Here is a 19,298-nt window from a genome sequence, read left to right on the forward strand (position 1 = left end):
GTGACCACGCAACCCATTTTTGCCCAATTGTCTTGGCAAGTCACCCAAATATGTCCGCTTCACCTTCAACACCTTGTTGAGACTTTCCGATAACGTAGCTATTGCATTTAGTCTTTGTGCCTTCATCTTTGTGAATACCTTGCACCGATTCTTAAACAATCATTTGGATTTGATTAATTAAAATTGATTTATAAATAAGTATGTTTTATGTGAAACACGTAATTTTATTAGAAGTTTCTCATTTTTGTAATGACTCTCCGAAACAAAGACCAACAACAGAAATTTCAAACTGAATTTTTTCTAAATGTGAGGCTTTTGTTGACAAAATAAAAAACTCGAAACCTAATTTAAAATATGATATAAACCTTTTTCTTTTAAAGTAATTTTTTCAAAAAAGAATATTTACTAAAAGAATGAAAATATGTCGAATTGTCCAACCAAACAGTCCAATAACAGGATAAGGTAGCCATGATAAAGATTTTCAGCTTTGAACAATCATAAAATTCATAATAAAGCCAAGATAATTTGATCTTGTTCTGTTTTCTCTTTTTGTGATGTAAGCTTAATCTGTTCAAAATCTGTGCACTAGAAGTGATAAACCAAAAAAAGACTCTTAAAAAAACAAAATGGCAAGACGAGTGGCGCAGAAACATCCTTTTTTCTTTTTTGCACAAGCACGTGACTGGTTTTGTTGTTTTTGGGGTAGAGAGAGTAGTGGTGGTGAGTGGTGACTGAAAGAGAGAGAGAGAGAGAGAGACTACTACAACTACTACAGACTACAGTAGACAGAACTACTACAACAGAGACTACAACAGCAGGCATGTAGCTATTGGACCCAGAAGAGGTGCCTTTGTGTCACCGTGTGCGTGTGTGTGTCTGTGTGAGAGAGAGAGAGAGAGAGAGAGATGTAACGTGAAAAGTGATGTGCGGTCATATTCATGCTTTGTCTTCACAGGTGCAAAGGGTGGGCCACGTGAGTTGACCCCCCAACTCACGTGCAAAAATACAAAATTACGTGCGTTAATATATAGACACAAAAACTTCTGATGGCCCAACCAACCACCCAAATTCTACCACCCCTCTGCCTCGGTCCCTTTCATGGTAAGAAAACCCAACAACTCAAGAGGGCAAAAAAAAAATGAATTAATAGTAATTTTTATTATAATATATTGTATACTAAAATTGAAGCATAAGCAAAATCAGAATTCAAATTAACTTTTTAATTATAGTCTAATTTTACATCATATACCCATTTTTCAATTTTCTCAATTTTAGTATTAAGTAACGTGTTCATTATACTCAGCATGAAAGTCAAGTAAAATCATATCATCGTGTTATTGTTGTTTCATGCGCAAGTTTATATTATAACATAGTAATAAGTAAAGCAGGGACAATAATCCATTCAAATTAGGTTAAATGGTGGATATAATATTCAGTTAGTTTAATTGGTAAGGGTATTGTTGTTAAATAAATATTTTGGATTCAAATCTAAATTATACTTAAACCAATTGGGGTTTTAGTATGTTGATAAAAATTAATCACCATTGAACAAATATCATTCAGGGTATATTTGGATATCGTTTATTTGCTGAAAATTTATTGCTGAAAATTTATTGCTAAAAATACTGTAAAAAAATAATTTTTAAACCATAAAACACTGTTGTTGCGTTTGTTGGGGGTTGGCTGGTCCATGAACAGTGTTATGGGACCAACCCAAAAAACGCAAAACACGCGTTCATCCCTCGGCTGCCGCAATCCAAACGCACACTCATTCAAATCTCATAATTTCATACAATGAATAGGAAAGTTTGACAAAAAAAATATATATATATATATATATATTTATATTATGATATATGTTAATTAAGAAAGTTACTCAAAACTAAAATCAAATTAGCTATTTTATAAAATAAAATAAAAAATTATCCAATTTAACTAGAATTATTTAATAAATAGTTGTTTTCTATATCAAATAAAGACAATGAGTTCTAATTAGTTGAAAGTAACATGGTTTAACATTATTTGTAACTCTAAAACTAAATTTAAAAATACATATTATACTTATGTGATAATACTCAAATTAAGACAATGAGTTCTAACTTGTTGAAAGTAACATGGTTTAACATTATTTGTAACTCTAAAATAAATTAAAAATATATATATATATATGTATTATTATTATGTGATAATACCTGGATAAGTCAATAAGTCAATGTGTGTGTGTTAGATTTTTTAAACCAATAAAAAATCAAAATTATGTTTTAGATGAATAAAAATTTATTCAAAAAAGATAAAAGAAACAAGAGATTATCAACATACAACTAAAAAGCTACAAGCAATCCCTATTGAGAAGGAAATGGATTTCTTCTTTAAAAAAGAAAAAAAAAAGGGGAAATGGACTAGACCCTACCAATATAATAAGTTCTGAATCGTATTGTATGTAGAATTAAATGAAATGTCATACAATGTTCCGTATCCGAATAACTAGAGTCATATCCAATCAATGCGTACCATAAAATTTAAAATTTCAAATATTTTATTAGTCTAAATACAAGCCTAAGTACATTAACACACTGTATAGCTCTACTAACATGTTTTATATAATTTTAAAATTATTTTTCCTTGTAACAGGCAAAATATCAATACCAGCAATGCTCGAAAAATCTCCAATACAACCACTACACACGGATATTAATCTATACATTTCAACGTATCAATATCGATTTAATTGTTGGTTTTATAAATATTGACTAGTACTGGTATGGTATTGAATACTTTGCACGTAGTGGGTTGGTATAACTTTCCTCTATATCAATTTTCACGAAAATTATATCCCTAAATAAATAGTAGCTTTCTTCTCTCGTTACATGTAGTATGGAATGATATTCGGAAAAGAGAGAGTTGGACATGCCATTGGGCTACTATGTCTTAGCTTGCCTGCAGCTTATTATATTAGGTCATGAATAATTTTGACATTTGTCTAAACAATTGCAAATCACTCCTTGGAATGGTCTATTTAATCTCAACTTATGAATATGAGGTAAAGGTAGTTGTTGAAAGGCTTCAAGGTCTTACTACCATTACAAGACGCTGGCGAGGTGAGATTAAGAGTGGGTTTGGACTTTGGATAGCAACACGTTTGCATTGCTATTCGTGTTTGCTATAGTGTTTTCAGTTTTCAATAATAAGCGATATTCAAACAGAGCCTAAATGTTTTTTTTTTTTTTTCTTTTGAGGGGAAGATTAAATGCTTATTTGATTTCGTTTTTTGGCAAATAAAAAACATACGATAGTATTTGTGAATGTATATTTTGACATTTGGTAAGATTTCAAAATCACACTTAATAATCTTACCATTGTGATTTTTTGTGTTTTTACGTTGCACTGTTTTGAGTTGTAATTACAAAATGCCCTTAATAAAAGCAAGTTTTCAAACGCCCAAAACCAAAAGAGCCTAAATTGTTGTGGAAGCGAAAACAAGAACTAAGTTTTATGCCCCATGTATGGACTAGTGAATTGAAATCTTTGAAATAGTGATCTTGATATTAAAAAAAAAATGGAAATGCTCAAAAACGTTTGAATTTTATACACAAATAAACTTTTAAATTATAATATTACTCCCTCCACCCACCCCCCAAAAGAATTTATAAATTATTGTTTGATACGTTTATCATTTTTGCCACATTATCCCCATCATGAATAATAAACCAAAGTCTAACGAGAGATAAAATAATGATAAGAAAATAATATTAAACTTCAAAACTAAAAAATTCGTTAACTTGTGAGAATAGCATTACAAATGAGACCTCAATGTTTCTAGCCTCACCTACAAAAAACAACTTATAATAAAGTAATTAAAGATTCCAGTACATAGAGACAGCACACTAGGTTCATGTACACAGATAGGGCCATCGCTTTTTCAAATTAAAATTTTATTTTTCTTTTCTCTAAGTTACAGCAAAGAGTAGACACTTGTTAAAAGTTCTTAGTGGTTTGATTGTCATTTGTCAATATCTTATTAGAATTTAAGACATGAAACTTTCTCTTGTTTCTTAAATTGGCAAAGGTTGGTGTGGTGAGCGAGGTGTATAGAGTCTATACCGAGTACAAAAAACCTGCACTTGTGCTGTTAAATTTGTGGATCGGAATCAAGGAGTTTGAAGTATCATGAATTTATTAATTTCTTCATTTTTCAAACTCCGAACGTCAACTGAAAATGTCCTAGTTCGAGATATGATTTTGATAGGTTCGGCAAGACCCACGTATTAGGTGGGATAGTTTGATAAAAGCTAACTTATGCTCGAGACTTAAAACATGCTTTAAAAGACTTGACTTTTTCTTTTTGACAACGTTTTTAAGTAATAAGTTATTACTCGTTTCAATACGAAATCATTATTAGACTTTTTCTATGAATTATACTGAAAATGTCGTGAAAATGTTGTTGATATAACATTTTTCTTTCTTAATATATATTTTATTGTTTTTTTGGCTATGAATTCAAAGAGTTGAAGTTTATCCAATATTCCAATTAATAGGACAAAACATGAAACAATTATGGATCATCACATGTTTATAGATGAGATGAGAGAGTCTCTCATAACTCACAAGTCATTAAATACTATTAATCTTTAGTTGACAATAAATGCTTCTCATGTCTTGACTCTTGAGGGCAAAAACAAAAAAACAAAAAACAAAATAGCCTTGTTGGAAAATAACTGAAAATAGCATTGTTTTCTCAAAGGACATTAGGACAACATAAAGGTTTATTTTCATGAAAATGGAAAAAAAAAGCATACGCGGAAATAGCGGAACCTTGCAGTAGTAGTAAACAAAGATGACTTTAATAATAATGGTGTTTTTTGGGGTTTGTTTTTAGTAACAGAGTGTGTTTTTTTTTTCTTTCTTTTTTTCCCCTGTAACATGGACATTCCTTTGCTAAGAAATCAGTTTAGGGATCAGTTAACTAATCCTCTTTTTGCGTGTCTTTGGGATTTAGGATCATAGGATAATTAAAACACATTCATTAACACACTAGCTTTTAATTAAAAAATAATAAATAAATAAAGGAAAAAAAAAATCTGAAGCTTTAAATAAAGAGATTGTAGTAGTAATTATTATCTATTTCGTCTTTTTATCAAATCGACACGTGTCAATTTATCCGTGGAATCCGCACCGCATCACGTGATTAAAAATGTCTGCCCACCACATCGTCAGCCTCCCGAATCACGTGGCCAACTCACGCAGCGATGTGGGTGGGCCCCCACCAATATTACGCCATCTTCTTTTTTTATTTTTTTAAGTTCCCCCCATCTTTGTTTATTTATTAATTCTTTTGGGTTAGTATCATTTGATTAAAGTGGATCAACTATATAATAAAAATGGGCTGTAAATTTTTAAAAAAAAACTCCATGACAAGAATAGGATGGATGGAGACATGCATCATATAAATTTATATATTATTTATTTATTTTATAAAATGCCTTAGATTAAGTGTGAAAATCACTTACAATTGACCACTAAATGAAAGTGATATTTATTGCTTTATTATTATTATTTTTAAAAGTTATTTTATTCTAAATTATGTAACACCCAAAACCAAGAAAACCAACTTGTACTGTTTATTTCTGAAAAATTAAAAAAAAAAAAAAACAAAACAAAACAAAAGCCTTTTACTATTCATAGGCACGGTTCTAATAAATATTGACGTGGGAAGAGTTTTATTACGCTATAGTAAAATATTATAATATTTTCATAATAAATAAGGTATTTATTCACCATAAGTCAAATTAAATTTAAAAAAAAAAATTGTATGAAAGATCTATCATAACTCAAAACATAAATATTGTAAAAATATTATAAGATTTTATTGTATTTTTTAATAGGTAAATGCATATGGAAATATAGAATAGAACAATTTGAGGAAAATGGTAAAGTAGTAAGTCGGTTTTTTTTTTTTTTTTCAAACTTTGGAAATGAATGGTAGTGTAGTACTCCATGGGAAGAGGGGGGTAGCCATGTGATATGCATACGTCTGTCACATAATGACGTGACGGGACCCTCTTCATATGAGAGGGGAAAAAAACAAGAAGAGAGGGGTTTTGTTTTTTTTTTTTTATATACGTGTAAGCAGTACGAAACGCACGTGAGGGGCCAGCAGCTCACGTGCTCCCGTCCCCTGCCGTTGATCTGTTAAAACTGCCTGCCGGCTCGCGTGCCGTGGGGACCCCCTCACTCTCTCCCACCTCGTTCCGTGTTCCGTTTCATGTTTTAACGGTCGTTTAGTTTTCGTTAACGGTTTCACCGTTTGCGTGTGTCTGAGTCCGTTGAGTATGTGTGTGTCACACTACTATTAATTAAGTGTATAATTCAGCCCAAAAAAAAAAGGTGTATTATGAAATGCCCAAACTCTCCTTGTTTTTTTATTTTTTATTTTTTATTTGAGGAGTTTTGAGAAGTCCATTAATGGTTGTGACTGAAAATTGATGTGTGTGTCACACTACTATTAATTAAGTGTATAATTCAGCCCCAAAAAAAAAAGTGTGTATTATGAAATGCCCAAACTCTCCTTGGTTTTTTTTTTTTGGAGGAGTTTTGAGAAGTCGATTAATGGTTGAGACTGAAAATTGAAAAAAAACAGTCTTTAATCTCAATAATTAAATAAAAAAAATATTAAAAGGAAGTAAAAAAGTAAGAAAGTAAAAAAATTTGTGAGAGAATAGTGGGCATTGCATATGCCTGATCTCAATCCAGAATTTTGTGTCCATTTGTGCCACTCAAAGTCATCCTCGTCATCGGTCTTGGCCATTTTAGAGTCATGTCCCATAAAAACCATTTAGTGTTACACTATTTAGCAACTTGTTATTAAATTCATGTTTAGAAAATTTCACTTTTGGATTACATCTATATTATCTATAAGATAATTCGTCTATTTCAACTGGATTTTTATGTAGTTCAAAAATACCTTTATTAATGAAGGGAAATTTCTCTTAGAAATAAGTTATAAATGTAAAATAACAAATTTCATTTTGAATTCAAAATGAGAATTCCTAAAATTTAGATTTTTTTTTCCATCACGTTTATCTTTTTATTCTCTGAAATTTAGCCTTTTTTATTCTCTTTTCATACAAATAAAAGTAAAACACATCAAATTTAGCATTCTTTCCCCCTCAGGTTCATCTTATTTTTTCTACCCACATTTTTCTCTATATCACTACATCACTTTCAAATACATGTTTTGTTTATTTCTAAAGTTTATCCTTTTTATTTGTTTGAAAAAAAAAATATTTCCAAATTATAATAGATGCTAATTATTAACATTTATACAAAAAAAATATAAGAGTCTCTAAGCACATGCAATGTGCACGCTCTAGTGTTCTATATTTTCTTAACATGTATATCAATTTTCATGTCAATCAAATGATATTTACCATTTGATCTATAAAATCATCTTCTATACATTATTTAAACGATTGATTATAACACGACTATTAATTTTTGATTACTTGAAATTTTGCAATAATGAAAAATATATGATGATAATGTAATTTTCTGACAAGGCAATCTGAATGCCCACATCACTAATATATTCAATAGCCACATAATCGTTAATTTCTTAAATAAAAAAACATATAATTATCCAAAGAATTTAATACTCTTAATTTATGTTTCACTACCGGTGGACAATTGTGTTAGGAATGAAATACTTTGGAAAGTTATTAAGCGAGACAATAATATACATGTTAAGCCGCTACATGGTAGGAGTATTTGAAGAAAAGAATTTAGATTTGAATTTTTTATGCAAATTTTGTTTTCTGATGGAATTCATCAATTGAGTGAAATCTTGTTAATATGTGAATTTAAAATGATAATTAACGTAATTTTATTGGTGCAAAATTGTTAGAACCCAAATCTATCCTTTACTATTAAATTAGCAAAGCTAGCAATTATTCTTGAACTTCCTTGACTTTAAATTATCAAATCAAATAGTTTATATGTTATTCAAATAATTTCATAAAAGACTTGTAATGCAATTTTACTAGCTATTATTTTATTTTATACAACTTTTGAGTTTAAATTCTCATATCCAGTAATTAACTCATATTTGTAATTATTCTTCAATTTTTTAATTTTTAATTTGCAAATTAATGTAACTTTTTTTTTTAGAATCGCAAATTAATATGACCTAAGAACATATATATTGTCAAAGATTAAAAGTCAAAGGGTACAAAACTCTTCTGTAGCTATATATGTCTTCCTTTATAAGGGATCAATTAGGTCAACAGGTCAAGTTATGCATGTATTCACTGAAGTCTTGCACAGTCAGGAAATAAGACTTTTATGCAACACAAAGCCATGGGGAGGGATCTAGGATTGTTTTGCGTGGATATGGAAGACTATGTTAATTATTAAGGGACAGGGTGCACAACGAGGTTTGAAAATGGAAGGAGCTAGGTTACGGGTCAGCCTGTTACCTATGTCAATACTAGTGATAATTATGTTATGCATCTCTTTAACAGTATAATTTATTTGGTGAATTGCATAGATGTAATGCCCTCTCACACAGGGTGAGTCCCTCACTTGTAGAATCTATCTTCATCGATACATTATACATACAATACTTTATCCTATCACAATGTAACTTTTTTTTAGCGATAATTATGTTATGTATCCAATGACAGTTTCAAGATTTCTTCTCAGGAGATCATTAAGAAATTTAAATTAAACAAAATTTAATAAAAAAGAATTTGAATGTATCGAGTTAGGTAAAAATAAAAGTCACACAATTGCATGACAATTTACTATTTCCGTTTATAAGTTTTAATATTTTGACATTATTATGAGTTTTCATTATCTATTGTCAGTGTGAGTAGTGTAATCATTTTATTTTGTACAGTTTGTATAGCATTTTTTTATTTTTATGTAATTGTCATTATGTAATTGTCATTGTTTTTATAAAAATATTTTAAATTGAATGACAAAACTCAACCCCCATGCATTGTATTAATTATTGACCCAAAGATACTTATAGTTAGATAGAAAAAAGAGATTCATGAGAGAGAAATATGTGATTTATGTTGTTGGTTGGTTTTGGGATGGATTGATTTGTGTGGTTGTTTAGTATTGGGCTGAATTGATCTATGTCAGAGTGTGCAAGATTTAATTTAGGGTGTGCAAAATATATTTAAAGTAAAATCAAACTAATAAAATAATATTTTATACATATAATTTTTTTTATCAAGTCAGAGGATTCATTTGAATTGCCTGAAACATAAGTAACGGCATGCCTGGATGTATCTCCTTAACACGAGAATTTATTTGGTGCATTGTAAACATGTAATGCCCTTTAACACGAGGTGAGTTCTGTGCTTGTAGAATCTACCTTCATATAAGAAGGGTGTTATATATCCCCGATACATACGATACTTTTTCCTATCACAATGTGTAAGGTTAATAAGTATGCGTTACTCACACACTATGAGAAGGAGGATGGGAACATTTGATGTGATATATATATACACACACACAAGTGTAGGTTATAATGTATTTGAGTAATCTTACTTTGAATGTAATAGAACGAGGAGAAAAAAGTTTAAATTAAAAACAAAGTTTTAGTGGTTCGCTCAAGCAAGGCTAGTGCAACTAGAATGTAATTGGAAACTAAATGGACAAATTGGCAAATACATACCCTCGATCGTCATTTGGTTGAGCTTGCTTGATCGAGGTTCAAGCAAGGATATGTAAAAGTACAAGCGAGAATGAGTGGATACAAGCAAGGATGTCTGCTCAACAGACACTTAAGTGAGTTCATAAAGCTTGCTCAAGCAAGGGCAGTCTCACTTGAAAGTGATAATTATAGAAAGTATAGAATCTACACAATTTTTCAGAAAAAAAAAAAGAGGGAATGAGATCACATTTTCTATCTCTAATGAATAATAACAATCACAATATGAATTTTAGTGCTTATACCAACTAAAATGACTTTCCAAAAGTACCTTTTCAAATGCTACATTTCATTGTCTATAAATATATTTTTCATATTCATTTTTTAAACAGATTTTTTCAACATTAGAGAGAATTTCATACAATTCTCCATTTATTATGTTTGAAGAATTCTGGTTTAGTTGTATCTTGAAAACTAATCTACTTGTAACCCTATAACAAACTTTTTGAATGTGGGAAATATTGTCATAAAGATAGCAAATTCATTTATGCCTTTAAGCCATTAAAGTTTTGGGCTCTTTAATTTTTAACTTCGTAATCCCAACATCCAATAAACATAGATACTTATGGGAGGTAGGATTCTTTAAGTGGGGAAGACCATGGAAATCAAGATGTTTCATTGGCTTTTGTATATATAGACACTAACAAAGCTAGTTGTGAAATTGGTTTGTCCTCGTAGGGTTCACTAGTGAGTAGTGATTATCTGATGATAAAATTAGTTTAGGATTTTTAGAATAATAGTCTAATTATCTGGTATGTTAAAATCACTCCTTCATGTCTGATGACTTTTATACTTGCAACTTGCACCTTCCTCTCTATCCCATATCATGCCCCAAAGCATAGCATTTTTTTTTAAAAAACTTTTATTGATTTGATGTTGTTTGAGTGCAATTAATATGAGATTACTACTATTTTGCACAACTATGGTTTTTTCCCCCTATGGAATCAATTAATGTGGTGAGATTAGCAAGGTGCCGAGGTGGGCTTCCTTAGTCCTACTCGATCCAAATAACGGTAACTTGTTGTTGTTGATGACTTCAATAAGTTCCATTCGCCATGTTGTCAACACTTAGTTCAATCCTCTACAATACCAGGGGCTTGAAGCCCTTGCTTAGAGCATCTCCAATAGACTAAACAAAATTAAAATCCTCTTTATTTCAAATAGTAAACCCTCAAAATCAAGTTCTAACTGTCTCTCTATCTTTGGAAATTTTTTTGGATGAGCTACAATAACTCTCTTGGTATGGAGAGCACTGTAGCTTCTCTAAACACATTTTTGTAATTAAAATATTTGATCCTTTTTCTCACACAAATTAAAAAAAAAAAAAAAATTGTCTTCTTTCTCAGACACCCAACCCTCTCCATCTTAGAAAAACTATTATTTTAATAAAATAAAGAAAAAGATAGTGTGTTATTGGAAAGTGTATTTGAAAAAGTAAGAGCATTAGCATCAAAATAACCATATGCTGTTTTTTTAACAAAATATTTACCAAATCAACCCAAATATGACTCATATCATACTTAACAAGCCAATGCATAGTAATAACATATGAATAGTACCTTAATACTAATATTGAGTACTGTTCATATGCCAATGATCCCCTCACTCATACACAAATCTGTGGTTTATGGCTAGGTCAGGTGGTGGTTTGGTTTTGTGAACTCTCAGCCGATGGTGATTTTAGCTAAAGTACGAGTATTTGTGGTGGAGTGGAGGGTGTTTGTGTGGCTGGGTCAGGTGGCTTTGTGTGTTTCTATGGTGTGTTGGCCAAAATGAGTTAAGTATGGTGGACTGCAAGGAGAGAGAAAAAATAATATTTAAATAAAGTAGATAAATAAATATTGAGTCTAATATAGAGTATTGGCAAATGGCCCGGTTCAAAATAAACGAATGGAATAGAATATATTTAAGTAAGGAAAAAGAATAGAATGGAATGAAATTAAGGAAAAGAATGGAATGAAATGAAATTAAGTAACTTTGATTGGATGTTTTAAAATAAACGAATGGAAATAAATGCAAATGAATGGAATGTAAGTAATCTTGTTTGGGAGCAACATGGAGGGAATGGAATGAAATCATTTTATGACAATATTACTATTAGACTCCTATTTTAAAATAAAGAATTGAATACATAGGGGTATTTTGGGAGGTTTAGTAAAAAAAATCATTAAATCTAATTTCATTTTCTCTCATTCCTCCCAATTTCGGGGGAATGAAAATTTGAGGTTTTAAGGGAATAGAGAGGAATGAGTGTTCCCTCCTATTCATTCCATTCCCTCCTATTTAAACTCCCAAACAAGAGAATAAGTTTTTCATTCCTTTTATTAAAACTCCCAAACAAAGGAAAGAAAGAATATTCTAAAATGATTATTTTTATTCATTTCCATTCCATTCCATTCCATTCTCTCTTCCCAAGCGGAGCCTTAAAAGAGCATTGAAACTGATGCAAATGTTCTATGTAGGCAAAAAAGAAAAAGGACTTAGCTTTTGTCCAGTGGCCACACTGGACACGTTGGCACTAGCCACTGGACAGAAACCAGACCCAAAAAACAAAGGGTGAGGTTTTCTCTCCAAATTTGGGTTTAAAAAATTCATAGGCAGTTGGAGTCTTGGAGATGCTGTAGATATCAAAATGTAAAGTGTTTCACCAAATACACTATTCATTACAACAATCAATAGCTAATATTTACTATTTATCTATCTGGAGAATTTTGGACACGTGTCGCGTATCCAACGCGTCCAGTGACACCGGTCATTGGACAGAAACCAGACCCAAAAAAAAAAAAAAAGTGAGGTTTTCTCTCCAAATTTGGGTTTAAAAAATTCATAGGCAGTTGGAGTCTTGGAGATGCTGTAGATATCAAAATGTAAAGTGTTTCACCAAATACACTATTCATTACAACAATCAATAGCTAATATTTACTATTTATCTATCTGGAGAACGGCAGCAATAGCCAATAGTTACTGGTTTAGTTGTCTCTCAAATTGAAACTAGTGGATTTTCACTTTTGTTATAATACGAAAGAGACATTTATTTATTTGATGTCAGTAGTTTATTTATCCCCACTTTAGATAAGACTTCTGGACAAAAAAGAAAATTCATAAAATTGGATTGGATCCGAGTCCCTCATTTGGCCTACTGGGCAGCTATCCTGACTACCTATAAATCTATAATGGATAGCTATACTTCATTCATTATGACTAGTAATTTTCTATTTTTATGGAATTGGGGACAGTTTTGGAAGTATCATAACAAAAAAAAAAAAAAAGAAACGGAAGTATGGGCAAAGAGGGATTGGGTGTGTTTATAAAAGGACCAAATGGGGTACGTGACAGCACGTGCTGCAAGGCAAGACGGTGCGGCTCGCGCTTTCTCGTGACGGTGTCACGTGGGTGTGTGAGATGGGACCCACTGATTAAAACCCCCAGAAAAGAAAAGAACGGAAAAGCAAAACTTAGTGGGGGCACGTGCCCCCTTCTTCTCAAAGTGACCTGTCGTTTATGGGGGTCATCGAAATCTGAAAGAGAGAGGAAGGAGGGGTTGTTTCTTTCTTTCTTTCTTGCTGACGTGGCACACTCACGTGCTATCCCGCGTGCACTTTTTGGCTGGTCCTGGTTGTTGAAACGTGGCCCTACTAAAGAGGTGACGTGTGTCTCAATCTGTCATTTTGCAAAACCAAGATTCGGAGAAAGGTGTATTACCGGTCCTAATGACCATTGGCTTTCAATTTTCTTTGGGGGAGCATTTTTTTAAGCCCTTTTTGGCCCATTTGGGTCCCTTTTGATAGGACCACAGTATGGTCCATTTTGATGGCATATGTTCCCCCCAAGTTTTCAGTGCTTTTCTTGGATGCTTTTCGTGTTTTTGGGCTTTGAAATTGGACTCAGCTGTGAGCACAAAGTTTCAAGTTTGTGTTGTGTCATTAAACACCAATGATTGGGACATCTGGTTGAGCCATTTGAGATGGGGCTAGTACTAGTAACCTAGCATGTGACCTAATTAAAGCCCAAATTTGCTTGTGTTAGTGTTCCGAGGTGGCACAATCTCTAAGTTCAAGCCCAAGTACTATCAAATATTCCAGTTCTGATGAAATTTAGAGAAAGCACAATGTGACATTCCACCAACTTTGAAGAGCAACTCAATTTCTACCTTTACTTGAAAATTTGGCAAGGTGCACCAAAGTACTTTTTAAGTTTTAACCAAGGGTGAGAGTCCTGAGTGGTGAGTAATTGCTCATTGCAAGACAGGTGGTAGAAATGGAATTAATAACTTTAGGGGATTAACTTCAAATCTTAGAGTGTGTTTGGATACCGCTTATTTTGCTGAAAACTGAAAAATGAAAATTGAAAACAATAAAAAAATAATTTTCAAGTTACTATTCACATTGAAAATACTGTTTATTTGCTGGTCAAAAAAAAAAAAAGAACGAAAACACAAACGCAGCCATGAAACGCGTATCCAAACGCGCACTCAATCTGTAGAGTTATAAATTAGAAATCTGATGCTTGTCCAAACTTCAAAGACTATCCCACAAATGTTACAAACGCGTTCTTTTTAGCTTGGCATATTTGAAAATAGACCTTGCACTTACTTATGCTATAATCAATTGGCACTATGTCAAACCAAGGAACTGATCTTCATAGAAAATAAACTTAATTGAATGTAGTACTAAATCCTTGTTAGATTTAGCCTAGCAAGAAACAAAATCTTTTTAGTCGGATTTGCAAAGAGAAATATAAATCACATCAACCATGTGGGCAGGGAGGACATGATAGATTCTCTATGACAAATTGTTTTAGCCCAACCATAAAATCAAGCCAAAAGATACGGCTATCCATTCCAACTACAAGAAAATCCATAATTTGATCATGCAGTGCCATAAAGAAGAGGTAACATTGTGTCAAAAAAAAGAAAAAAAAAAGAAGGTAACATGTGCCCTCCTCAATCATTAATCAGTTTCAATGAGATGTGATATATTGGGTGTATAATTCAGTGATTTCACTTTTTCTTAGTAAGAATCTTCTAGGAAAACATATAGCCTCAATGTTCCAACTACTAGAAAATAATCCATGACTTGACCATGCAGTGCCCTAACCAAGAAGCAAACATGTACCCTCCTCAACCATAAATCAGTCTCGTTAAGATAAATATATTGGGTGTATAGAGTTTTATTTTTTTTCTTAATGAGATTTTTCTCAAAAAAGTTAGTGTCAATGTAAATTATATTTAGACAGACACGTAACCGTTATATGAGATGATACTGTGTATTTTTAGAGTCTATATCGCTGAATTGATGGTATTAAATCTTGTAAGTTTTAGCATTAGCTTACGAAAGCAAAAAAAAAAAAGAAAAAAAAGGAGGGTGTAATGAGGACATGTTTAACATCTCTCTATATAAAGGTAAATCTTTATGTGAAAAGAGCATTACATATGCCTGATATACCATATATTCTATAAGAAAAGAAGGGTACTTTAATTTTATTATATTTTTGCTGGTTAGAGTAAGTCAATACGCTTTATAATATCAAAAGTATTTAATTTTGGGGTGGGGGTGATATAATGTTACAATCCTATAAGACCGTCACTCTCATGTGATTCAAAACTCTTTCAGATCTAATTAATTTCAGAAATTTCAATTGAAGTTCAAAACCAAAAGGGCCATCTTGATAAATTTTGGACCATTATAATTTATATTTACGTTCTGATAATTTGCATAATAAAAATTATTATTTGGCGTGAGCTATCGAATTGCTTTAAGCTCCAGCTTTATTAAAAAATATATATTTTCAGAACTGGTACCTTTTTCTTTTTTGTTGGTCGAGTTCAGATTTTTGTCTAATCTCCGCTTGAAATGACCACAAGTCCACAAGTTGGATGGGCCGTAGCCCGGTAAGCCCGCCATAGGTTTTCAAGAGTCCAATTAGAGTCCAAATTAACAAAGAAACGAATTTGTGAACTCCTACCAAGTACCAACCCAAAATATAATAAAAAAATTTCAGCAAAATAAAATAAATTAATAAAAAGGAAAAAAAAAAAGAGAGAAGGAATTTAACTCCTTGCCATCCTCGAACTAGCTAGTAGGCTTCAAATTTTAAAGAGAAATCATTCCATTTGTGTATGAAATTTCTTTTTTGCTGAATAAAAAAAAAAAAATCTTAGGTTCTTATTCTTCAATTGTAATTTATACGCCATCTTTTTCAAAACTACCATGCAGCTTGTTGATCTGCATGGCAAACAAATACTAGCCAATCTATTATATTCTCATTCAAACATCAAAATCCAATCTTAAAATGCTGAAATTTTAGACGAGTTTTGGGCATCCTCGTACTGGGAGTGCATGGCCCCAGTATTTCGAGCTTCTACCATGCAAAGAGCCACGGGCTTGAAAGGGGTTCCGATCTGTAGTAGGCTGATAAATTTTGGACACAAACTTCTGACTCTTTACATAAAACATAAACTTTATTGATAAATATAAAAATTACACAAACTGTCAACATGTACTGGTAAATTACAACACTTTGGTCCTAGCTTAGACACAATCTAAGAAAAAAATTTACACGGTTTCATTTTTGACTTACATCTAAGTTAAAATAAAAAAGGATAATTACATGAAAAGACCTCATCTACACCCTATAAGCTAAGTATGGGGCCTAAGTAAACGGGTGAAAAAGTATTAATCGTTCATCTGCCTAACCTAAAAGGTTGGTCTCCGACTATACAATGGTCAATATAAACAAGTTCACATATCTTATCATAAAATTGTTTACCCAAAAAATAAATCTTATCATATATTCACACTATAAAAAATAGAAAGCTTACAAATAACTCAATGCATTATGCATGTAATGTTGACATAATTGAGAGTAATTTCCAACAAGCTAATGCCTAATACATACAGACACGTTAGTCACAAAACAAATAAGGTTTTTTTTTTTGGTAATAGATAGAAAATATATTAATGAAAGAAGAAAAGTATTGTATGTAAAAATATTAATAAGTTAATGATATATTAAATATAAATAACCAATAAATAAAAATGTGTGATGCAATCTAATCTAAGAATTGCATGGGCGTCAACAAAATTGTATGAAAATGCACGGGAATATTTATGATATATATATATATATATATATATACAAGTTCAAGATGTTGAATATTCTACATGGTGGATGAACTCATTTTATATACAATCATGAAAATTCATATTAGAACTACTCAAATATGGATTTTAAGAATCTAATCTATTTCGCATGATTTCTTGTAAAGCATCCTCTATTTTATACAAAATAAGCATATGCATCTGTAAGGACACGATTTGGAACCCAAGCCCAAAATGTATGGAGTCTTGGTCTAATGAACCTAATACAATGAATTTGTAGAATATGGGTTAAAGAACTAGGTCTTAATGAGTTTGGCAACGGCTAATGTTGAATTAAAAGACAATCAAGTACAAATAAAAGACATTGGTGTCAATGGATTTTTAGTCCGAGGAGGCCAAAGTTAATGTATACTAATCACAGTTGGATATTAAGATAGTTGAGTGTGCTACAGTGTTCTCTCTCTGTTTTTCATCACCCTCTCTCATGAGGGTTCTTTCACATTATATAACTCATTTATGATTATCTAGACCCTACACTTGTTAATTATCTGGATCCTCACTTGAGTACCCATCCCATCAAACACCTCTTTCAGCCTTTTGTGAGTTGTGGTAGCCAAGACAGCACTGTTCAGAGGTCCTCTCCACATTAATGCGGCCAGAAAAGTAGATACAGTGCACTTAATGCAGTGGTAGCAGCTTTTCCTTAGATATTTCGAGTTTTCTTCCTTCTCACATGTTCATGGAGCGCATTTCAATTACTAGAGTACATACTTGGACTGCATTTGTTGTGTTCGAGGAGGAATTCCCCATCGGACCTCCTTCCCTTCATTTCCCACTGATGAGACTTTTACTGGGAGTCATTTAATAGTTATTTCCTCCTCTTTGGACAAGGCCCAAGGCCCAATACATCATTTTGGGCCCTAGTCCCTACAGCATCTATTCTAGATGACATGTTGATGATTTTCTAGATTTGAAATTGAATTTCATTTTAATAAATGATTAAATGTAAATATGCTAAGAAATTATTATTTTATATATTTTCTTTAATTTATATTTTTTTAATATTTAATATATACTAGATTACTAGTTTAGATTATCATATATTAATTTAGTTTTAAATCTTAGTATATTTCTTATTATTTAATGGTGAATTTCTTTTAATCCATCCCCTCCTAATTCCATTATTGTTCATACGCAAATCTTCCTCTTCTATTTTTTTCCCCTTCTTTTCTTTTATTTACAGTCCAATTCTCACTTACTACTACTGCACGGAAGAATTAACAATTCATTTCTTCACTGTGCTAGCCACAACAACGTATCACATTTAATTCTTTTTAATTTGATAGTTGGAGGAGGCCTTAACTTCTTTGTTATAACTTGAAAATAATAGAAAAAGTACCACTTGAGCCTCTTTGCACATATCAAATTAATTTAGATAAGAAGTTATGACAAGAAGAATAAAGTATGGAACTACTAGATGGTATAAATTGTTCAAAATTGTATACCCTAATTTATCCGAATAAGATAATATATTATATAGGGTTTTAACCATATTATATATATGCAACTACAAAGTTTTGATGATAAATAGTGAGATGCTCTTTTAAAACATGGGAAGATTCGAAATCAAACCTAATCGTCATCTACTGATATCAAACCCAATATTTAACACATCTAACTGTTACTTGATCTCTTCCCTGCACCCCACCATATCCTCCACGAATAAAATTGAAAGTGGTAGTCACTTTCTTGACTAATTTGCTCAACATGAAGAATAATTGTATGGAAAAAAGTCAGAAATGAAGAAAAATGTAACAAAAAGACTAAATTGATTACTATAGAGTAAGCATAGGAGTGAAGTTGAAAAACAGTAATACAAGAATCCTCGTATGATTAGATCTGGCTGCCTAAAATTTGTATTATATTTTATCCTTGATCACGAAGTCTTCAAGATAATGATCAAGCATAGCAAATTTCCCTCCTTGTAGCAGGGAGAGAAAACACGGTTTGAATGATGGAATCATGGAACCTTAAATAATAATGATGCATTCACGCAGTAGCACATGGTTATACTTAGCGCAAATGATTTCAAAAACCGAAGTTGGAGCAAAATAGCAAATGATGTTTGTTTGGAACTGAAGGGGGTACAGTATAGCACAAGCACATGTTTTACTGGTTGTTATGTCGGTATAATGGTAGGTATTCCCTAGCAAATGATAGCAAAAACACCGAAGTTGGAGCAAAATGATGTTTGTTTGGAACTTTAGGGTTAGGTAAATATTTACTAGCAAAAGATATCTAAGAAACCAAACTGGACCAAATTAATGATATGTCTTGGAACTTAAGGTAGGTTATGAAATGAAGTAAAACTTATTTGGTTCGGTTGGCCAACTGAGAACTGTGTTGCTTACCCTTAACCTTCAGATTCGGCATGTACTGCATTGGTGGTGATGATCAGATTGTTTGTTTTTATCATC

The sequence above is a fragment of the Quercus lobata genome, chromosome 10 (assembly GCF_001633185.2).
Source record: "Quercus lobata isolate SW786 chromosome 10, ValleyOak3.0 Primary Assembly, whole genome shotgun sequence".
Classification (NCBI taxonomy): Eukaryota; Viridiplantae; Streptophyta; class Magnoliopsida; order Fagales; family Fagaceae; genus Quercus; species Quercus lobata.